This window comes from Lasioglossum baleicum, chromosome 4 (genome assembly GCF_051020765.1).
Source record: "Lasioglossum baleicum chromosome 4, iyLasBale1, whole genome shotgun sequence".
Classification (NCBI taxonomy): Eukaryota; Metazoa; Arthropoda; class Insecta; order Hymenoptera; family Halictidae; genus Lasioglossum; species Lasioglossum baleicum.
The window spans coordinates 19,370,463-19,379,642 of record NC_134932.1 but is presented as its reverse complement, the minus strand read 5'-3'; the positions used below and the strand labels follow the sequence as shown (position 1 = coordinate 19,379,642).

The following is a 9,180-nucleotide window of genomic DNA, read 5'->3' as shown; positions in this document are numbered from 1 at the left end:
CGCTGACGCATCGGAGAGATTTTCGTTCCCGCATCTCGGACAGCGATCCATTTACCTCGATTTGAGCGTAAGGAAACTTGCGGAACGTCTCCGCGTTTTCATTGTCGCGCGCGGAGCAGAGGAAATAGTGGGCCGCCTCGACGACGAACGGCTCTTGGCTCGCCTATAGTGAATCCCCCTGCTTACGAGATCATTACGGAGATCCCTCGACGGTCGTTCGTGACCTCTCTGCATAAGTCGTTCGATAAGTGGTCGCCGGTATCAAGATAGAATGCAATCGGCGACGCCGCGCCGGCTTGTCCCAGTTTGAGGATCGTACGAATAGAGAGGAACGAGGGGAAAAAAAGCTCCTATTAGGAAAGCGCAGGCGGCCGGTCTCGTATGAGACACGGATGGTTTGCGCAAGAGGGCCACGGGTTAAGTTAACAGAGGCAACGGTATCTCGTTTGACCCCGTAACAACGCCGGCCACTTTATGTATCCGTGCATTAGGAGCGCATTTGAAGATTCCATCGATGCCAGCCGAACGCAAATACTCGAGGAACGACGGATACACGGTGGGGATGACACGTATCGGGATCTTGTGGAAGCGTCGCCGAGGCGAGGATCGGCTCGCGACGGTGATGACATACGGTAGCTGCGATGACATGCTGCGAGCTATTCCAAAGTCTACAGGTATGGGGACGAGGTACGCTGCGGGCCCTCTCGAAATTGCTGGAGGCAGGAGAATCCCACGTGCTATATGCCGCACAGTCGGAAACACGCTCAATCTAGCTGGATAAAAATCATTTTTCTCAGGTATTGCAATCGTGATTTTGAAGGGACTGCTTATTACTGGGAATACTTGTTTTTTGCTCTTTTTATGCCTGGTAAGAACTAACGAAATGCACCAAACATGCGACTCGTGGAAAATACGAACTTCAGTGTCGCACGGAAATGGAAAGCAATATGTACTTTTTTGTTTCGAAGAAAAATCACAGGCAGTTTGTAAATTGAACGAGTCCTTCTTATAAGCGTTCCTTTCATTTCCTTCCTAACATGCTAAAGAAAAATTAGCTGCGATGACGTGCACCTGATCGAAAAGTTGTCAAATTTCAGACACGTCTGCAATCTTTCAGGAGCAGTTGTTCACAGAAGGCAACGGCAGACAATTTTTAGGAACACGGCATGTTATCTGAAGCCGGGTCTATATAAGTATGGTCTAAGCGAAAGCGTGGGGGAATAGCGTCGTAGAAGGGGAAGGTAGAGTGAGGAGACAAGTCTTAATCTGGCGTCTCTGGTACAAACTACCGGAACTACCCTGGATATCAAGGCGTGTGCTAAACGGAGTGCAAGAGCTCTTGGAGTCTGGCCGTTGGATAACAGCGGTCCTTGAAAAACGAGTGGCAGACACGAAAACGTACAGTTTCCTTGCCACCAGCCAAGGAGTGCTATAACAGCATTACGAGTTCTCGGTGTTTCTCCGGCGCGGCGGCTTATGCTAATTTTTCCACGGAGTCTCAGCGTTCCAGCCGTAGCGTCCGGTAAATAAGGCCTCGCGCGCAGCCTCGTCCCGCAGCCGTTCTATTCACATAAAGTCGTTCGTTCGGGCTGAACGAATTAAATTTTCCGCATTTATGGCGCGTTACACGTGTCTCGCGACATAGAACTTCCGTCCGTGGAATTGCGCCAGGAGAACGTGCGAAAACGTTCTCGGTTCCTGTAGGCCCGTACCCACAGCCGAGTCCGCGGGATCTGCGACAACCATAAAAGAGACAGCACTGCAAAGGTTACCGAATACCCGTACGACCGAACTTCTCCAATTAAGAGAACGCAAGAATATTTCGGAAGATTAGCCTCGCAAATTTAGCCGTTCGGGGGGCCGAGCTCTTTGTACCATTATCCGCTTCGCTTCTTCTTCGCCATACAATATTACAATTGCAAAGCTGCGCGCAGACTGGTATTCCAAGTCACGTGGAATGTAACGGGAGCCAGGAATGGACGCTTGTTGTGGCAGTTTTCTCAGTTTCCGGAAACATTCGTCATACCTCTGCGACGCTCGCATTATTCCAGTCGGTAATTCGTTTGATTGGTGAAACACGCAAAATTCAGAGCCGAGAGAAATAAGAAAAGTCTGCAGGTCATTTTTTACAGTCGATCCTTTTCGAACTTCGAATACTGACAATTGATTTTTGAAGTATTTAATTTATTGTAAATATTTTCATTATACCACCTCTTCTGTTATAAGGTAGTACAGAAACATTTTCCATGCGCCAAGTAACACTTCGTTGCTGAATTCGAGTATCAGAAAAACATGTTTCTCAAAACGATCCTGATCGCCGTGTAACTTGGCTCGATGAACAAGAAGCAGAAGCAAAAATCACGTAGGAATGCAAAGTGGCTGGAACGGGTCGGGGATTCAGCGTCGACGAGTTCGTGCGGTAAATTTTTCGCCGGCTAGGTCCCGGCGAAAATAAACGTCGCGACGCCAATAAATTTTCCACGATATCGGTCCGCGGGGTTCGTTTGTTTGCCGACGAGAAAAATTTGGCCAGCCGCGACGCTTAGGTGGCACCTGAGCAAACAGCGCTGTCCTATTAATCGTCGCAGCCCTGACACGGAAATACGAGAGCGACGAACAGCTTTCAAATATTTGAGGAATCTGTTGCGATGCTGCTGCGCCGGTGAATAATACATTATCTCTCTCGGTAATTAAACGCCGTTCCAGAAACGCGTGAGAAATGGGGCGCGCCTGCCTCCATTTTGCAAGCTTATCCCGACCGATGAAAAACCGTGCATCTACTCGGATATTTAAATTTCATTAGCCTTAAATTATGGAAAATATTCAACTTAGAAATCCGTTTTCCTATTTTCGTCCGATTTTCGAGACTAATCGACCGCTGCACGGAGTTTCCTCCGTTTGGCAGGATGCGGATCGATTCAAATTCCAGTGATCCCGATTTCACACAGTTTCCCCGGTTTTGCCATATCCGAGCACCCGCGCTCGCCGTTTCGCTCTTTAATCGCTCTCTCGTGACCTTACGTCAAGCGAGAAATCGCCAGGAAACCCCTGGGCTAGACGCTCCGTAGCATGTACCGTAGAAACTTACTCCAGGAACTGTTTGCCGAGAATTGTTTGCGAATAGCTACTTTACTAAATACTCTCGTAAAAGAGTTTCATGCCCTCCCGCGACCCGCTTGTACTTTCTTCTGAAGTTACAGCTCCCTGGTTCGTTCGATTAAATCCGAGGCTCGGTTCATTAGGCCACGACGTGACTTTATGATAATAGAGTTTTACGTATTTCGTGTAGGTAAATAGGCTTCACTTTAGAAAGGATTCGTTGGCTTACACCGCTCCCGGATAATGATTCCGAGCTACATCGATATTTCCATTGAACTCTGCATTTTACTGTAGCACAGAGTACTCTGTTGTGTAGAACTCGATAAAATGGAACGTTTTGTTGAAAATGAAGAGGGTGACATCGTCTTTTACACAGGGGCCGTGGACTGTACAGTAAAATGTTTAACGAAGAAATTAGTTCAATTAACACGTTGACTTCAATTGCTTGTAAGTAATTGTCACAAAATTAATTCCTCAAAATGAACTGGGTTCTGGTATAAGGTGAAAACTTCATTATCAAGTAACTAATCATTATTATTAATAACACTGATCGCTTCTATGAAACAAACAGTTGAAAGGAATTAAAATTCGTGCAGTGTTCAACGTGTTAAAAATGTTAAAATGTTTAATTTCTTACATCTGCGAATGCTGATACGCAGGACCTTGAATATTGGAATTAACACTGTTACGCTATTTTTAGAGAATGCGAGTATTTGGTATGATATTACTTAATATTGTCGCAGATGACAACACATTTCCGTAAACCGATCATTACATAGTCCGCGAAATTCAATCTTCGTCCTCTGCCTCCAGTATCTTGAGCATTGTTTCCGGTTTAAAGCGCATCGCGACCCGTTCACGGGCAGGAAGTCGAGCAGTTCACATACTAATCTCGGGCAATTAAAATGCACTGCGCGGACACGGATTCTTTTTTAGCAACGCAACACGGTCGTCGAGTCACCTTACGCTGCGATCGAATGCCAACGGATATCAGGCAATTTTTAACACATGATATAATCGCGAAGCAGCTAAAAATAACTAACAGGTACACACTTGGTTACATTCAGATGAAAAAGAAGTTTTGTAATAACGTTGGCAGATATAATATATTTCGTAGATTAATGGTCACATCGGATATTATAATACTCTAAATCTCAATTCAGACTTGACGATGAAGTTATCTGTTCCTGAAATAAATCAACACCACTGTTGAATAAATGCGAGTAGCTATACTATTTCTCATACTCACTGCAGCGATAGTGAAGTGACGAATGCAGAGGAAGGTGAAGAAAGTAACAATGCGAATCTTCTAGCTTTTAAATATTTAGATGAGCTTGAACTGAAGCGTGAACCTTCAGAAATGAAGTGATCATGAGTTACAACGAAACTCATTTGCATTTTTTAATATCTGTGCAGTGAGAGGCAACGGTCGCTGTAATAAAGCTCACCTAAATACCAGCAATGGTAATTACGGAGCCTGCAACCGCACTCTAACCTCCTCGTGGCAGGTTCTGAGACTACTAAAAAATAATAAACTGTGGACATCTCCAGCAGAGAATTTTACTTTTTAATTTAATCAAATATAGCAACCTTACTGAATATGCGATTTTGAATTTTGATCTCGGTTCTTTCGTAAGAAATAGTATGTGTACGCGTGTGTGTGAATTTGGTTGTGAAACGTGATTTAAGAAAGAGAGAAGAGTGTGATATGAATCGTATAATATCGATTTTACCGTCAAATGTTATTGATTTATGTAGCAAGCTGTGGGCGTGATCCATCCTTATTGTATAATTACGGATAAATTATTATCAGCCAGTCTTACACTTGAATTAATCTTGGTTTTTGACCAGTTTTTTTGGGAGCTCCCGGTCCACTCTGCAGTATGCGAGATGATCATGGGCGTTCGAGAGCTCGTCCGCTCGCGCGGATTCGTGGCGGGCCAACGCGGGCGCAGTCGATGGAAACAGGTTTCTGCGGCGGGTCACCGTCGCCGTCGTCGATCCCGCGACGATGTCATTCAGGCGAAATGGTAACCAGCTTCGGGCCGGCCGGGATTTCATTGTAAATGTCAGTCGACGGCACGTAAAACGTCCCGGCGCGGCGCGGCACGGCGATTTGAAGGAAAGTCGTTCCGAGTCGGGCTTGGGGAACGGCTCTCTCGTGTTTCTCCGCCGGGTCCAACCTCTCTAGCCGGGCATAACACGCGAATACCCGGCCAATCGTGAAATTGCCCGCGACGCGGGACGTTTTCCGATCTTTACGCCGATAGCCAGGCAAAACAAGTGCAATGCTGCCGATAAGCGACGCGGCCGGTATCGCCGAGTGCGAAAGTTATAAATTCCTCCGGCCTCGCGCAGGGGATCATTTTGTTCTCTCAGGTGTACCTACCTCTTTCTTTCTTTCTCTCTTTCTCTCTCTCTCTCCCTCTCTCTTTTCCTCTTGCTCCTGCGCCTCTTCTCTTTCTCTTTCTCCGGTTGAACCTCTTTTTCCGTCTGTACCCGTCCCGCACCTCTCTGCTACCTTCGCCGGCCACCCTGTCTACCTCCCGGCGAATACCTTCGTCAGACGCTAACGCCTTGAATGAAGTACGGTTACTCCGGCTTCAGTCTTTGGTATTTTATCAGTGACATTATTATTCCCGCGTCGCCGGGGCTAGCTCGAATTTATAGGCCGGCAGAAATACCTCCGCGTTTCGCAATCGATGGGTTTTCGCAGCGGGAGGGGATACCGATGAGCGGTACAGCCTCAATAGTTGCACGAAATGCGCTTCGGTTCAATCGCTTATCTGGGTATTTACAAACGAGATACACGACCGAGGAACCGAGTTTGAGAACCCTCAGGCCTCAGGAACTAATTCTGGAGATCCTCAAACATCGAGGATCCGAGCAGACAGAGTATTCAAGCGAACACCTTCGCTACCATCGTCACAGATATGCGATGTCCGTAATCTCACGATTTACTTGAAAATAGACAAACCAATTTTGTGTACTGTATTGTCCGAGATCACGTAGCAATTTAATGAAACATTTTGACGAAGAAGATGATCAACACTGTACAAGTTTCAATTATGTATTTACATTATGAACAACGAAGTATTTTATGGAACGCAGACTATGCGTTTGGAGCAGGAAAATGAAATTTTAGTAGCAGCGAAAGCGCCAACGTCATAACAAATCAGTTATGCTATGGTTCCACCAGAAAAAATCAAAAGCCGATCCTCTGACAGTACTATCGCTTCCATTTTGTTTACACGAGGCTGCAAGCGATCATCCCTGGCATGCGCTGACGGATTACAAACAACGAGATCCGCGTGCGAGCTATCGAAGTTCCACTGTAAATAACCAGGAATCCGACGAATGCGTCCGTTGATACTTTCATTGGACAGATTTCAGTCGGGGATGGTAAGTTTCGGGACAGCTTTGATTCTATGATTATCTCCCGGCGAACGTTAGGGGAGATCTCTTCGACCCTGCATAACTCACGATCCTCCCTACCGTTCGACCCCGCTGAAAATCCCACCCACACAATCTTCCACGGTGATTGCGAGAATGGACGATTTGGTTTGGAGGGTTCGACCATGTGCTCTGTTAGCGTTGATGGAAACAGCTGTCGACACGTTGGTTCTTTTTATACTGCGCTTTCCATCTCGTTCGCGTGGCTTAGGAGAGGAGCAAATCCTTTCCTTGCCGGACCATCGTCTACCACACTGGACCGCAGCGTCGTTTTAGTAATTCAATGATTGGATTTAATAAAATTAATGAATAAAACAACTTTTGCAGTTGGAGCTATTTTAACTCGAAAATTAAACATTTCTTCCGACCTAGGATAATTCCATTGTGTACGATTTTTTCATTTTACGGATATGATATTGATATAATATCTCGTACAATACTTCAATGTGTAGTAATTGATTTGCTACCAACATATTTAAAATAATGTGAAAAATATTTTGGATAATGGTACAGCAATTTTTAATGATGACTCTGAGTCACCACTCGGATTGAAGTGGAGAGTGAAAATTGGGTGAAATATCACCCGAGAATCTTTTGTGCAACTATTTCCAAGGGGGGAAGGGGTTTAATACTATATTTGTATGTAATATTCATCTCTACCGAAATGGTAAATCGAAACGTAGTAGTAAGATAGTCAAATATCATCTAATTCCACAAATAGTTTTATTATTAATAGTTACGCATTAATTATCTTATTGTAGAAGTCTCTATTATGGGGATTTGCGGCCGCGTTTTTGAGAGAGAGAGAGACAGGCTACAGAATGAACAGAAGAAGAACGCTCATCGGATCAGCTCATCGGTTCCCTGAATTCTCGGGCAACGCTCGACCAAGGGCGAAGAAAGGCGGTCGGCTGGTCGCGAGCGGCTCGTTGATCTGCCAAAAATCGTCGGGGGCATCGCGTCGCGAAAGTTGCCGGTTCGGCGAGCGAGCGGTGCTCTTGGTGCGATTCATTTTTCCAGGCGGTGCGGTGGCGACGATAGCCCCGAAGCAGTTCTCCCTCATCTCGAAACGCAATCGTTTTTGCGGCCGGTCCGGTTCTCCTGCTGGCGGCGCGGCGCGGCATCATGGCATGGCACCGACCTACCGGAACGCGTGGAACTCGCCCAGCATCCATCGAGGACCGGCTACGGAGTGGCTAGAATATCAGGGAGCGCGCGAGAGAGCCCCGTGTGTCGGTGAGCCGGAGGAACACACGAGGACTCGCGACTGCGAGCGGTGCGGCGCGGCGCGGGAATGAATCAGTGGAGGTAGGGAGTCGGTGTGCGGATAGGACAACTGTGTGAACGTTCGGCGGGGTGGAGAGGGTTTCGGGCAAACGGGTGGGGGATTAAGGGGAATGGGGTCTGCGGGCTGCGGACTATAGCCGACGGTGCGCCCCTGCCCCCACCACTAGGTCTATCGGTTGAGCAGAGAAGGGGCGGGGGAGGGAGGGGGGCTGACGCGACGACAGCGGCGGAGAGCAAGCGTAGAGCGAGCGTAGAAGCTGTGCTGGCTCCGAGTTTTCGGTGCCGTCGCCAGTGGTAGAGCCAGTTTCTCGTGTAGCATCGGCGAGCCGGCGGCATCGAGGCGCCCCTTCAGTATGAAGCCGACGACCGTGCCAGCTGCAGCTGCTGCACCTGTCGCCCCGTCTACCGCGACAACTAGGCTCACCGTACGCTCGGTTGATCTGGCCGGACGCTCCTGCTCGTGGATCCTTCGCCAGCGTCGTGTGCGACACTGATACCCCACGGATACCGTGTTCACAGCTCCGATTTCGTTCGCCGTTGAACCACCGAGCCTGAAACATTCAGAGGCGCGCACAACGCCGCGCTGCACCGCACCGGCTACTTTCTGGATAAAGGAAGATCGCCAAGTGGAGTACATACAAGCGGCCGGATCGATCCAGGAACCGATTCCTCGGAGAGAAGACGCGCGAGGATCGGGAGAGAGGATCGTCGATCTCGTGAAACCCGTTCTCTGTCTCCCTCTCACCCCCTAGGTACTCCTCCTCGCCTCTCTTTTGGCCGGTTCTTCCTAGACGTGATCGGTGATCGGCTTGTGTTCCTCCAGTGTTTCTTATTTCCTTACCCACGCCGGGTAAGGTGGCTGCTGCTGCTGCTGTTGCTACCTCTTCTACTTCGTCGTCGTAGTTGTCCTCCACCTTCCCCTCTTCCTTCTTCTCTCCACCACCTCCACCTCCTCCTCTCTTCCTTTTCCTCCTTCTCTTCTTCGTCTTCTTTTTCTTTTTCTTCTTCTTCTTCTTCCTGGCCGTCGTCCGCGTCGCGAGGAGGTCGTCTCGTTGTCCGAAGAAACTGTGATACGCGGTGAAGAAAGAGGAGACGCGTGCGGGACTCCGTATAAAAGTGAAAACTCGTTCCTCCGGTGACGTGGCGGTTCGGGTGCTCCTCCTACTCGGCTGAACCACGGACCCTTTCACACACACCCTTTTACTGGATATTTCGGACTGCCTGGGATTTGTGCTTGTGCTCTCGGACGAACGGCCGCAGCCTGGACCTGCATCGGTGGCCAGGTGAGTTGTTCGCACGGTAAATTCCTCGGGGCTGACAGGGACGAGCCAGGGTCAAGAG

At 48.2% G+C, this 9,180-nt stretch overlaps 1 protein-coding gene across 2 annotated transcripts in view; it reads left to right on the top strand.

Moving 5' to 3' along the window:
* Positions 1 to 8,353: 8,353 nt before the first annotated feature.
* Positions 8,354 to 9,180, top strand: part of Knockout (Stork-head domain-containing protein knockout) — a 146,065-nt gene continuing 145,238 nt past the window's right edge. For both annotated transcript variants that reach the window (XM_076421948.1, XM_076421947.1), the window contains exon 1: positions 8,354 to 9,122. The gene's annotated coding sequence lies outside the window, so the exon portion shown is untranslated. The remainder of the gene's footprint in view (positions 9,123 to 9,180) is intronic.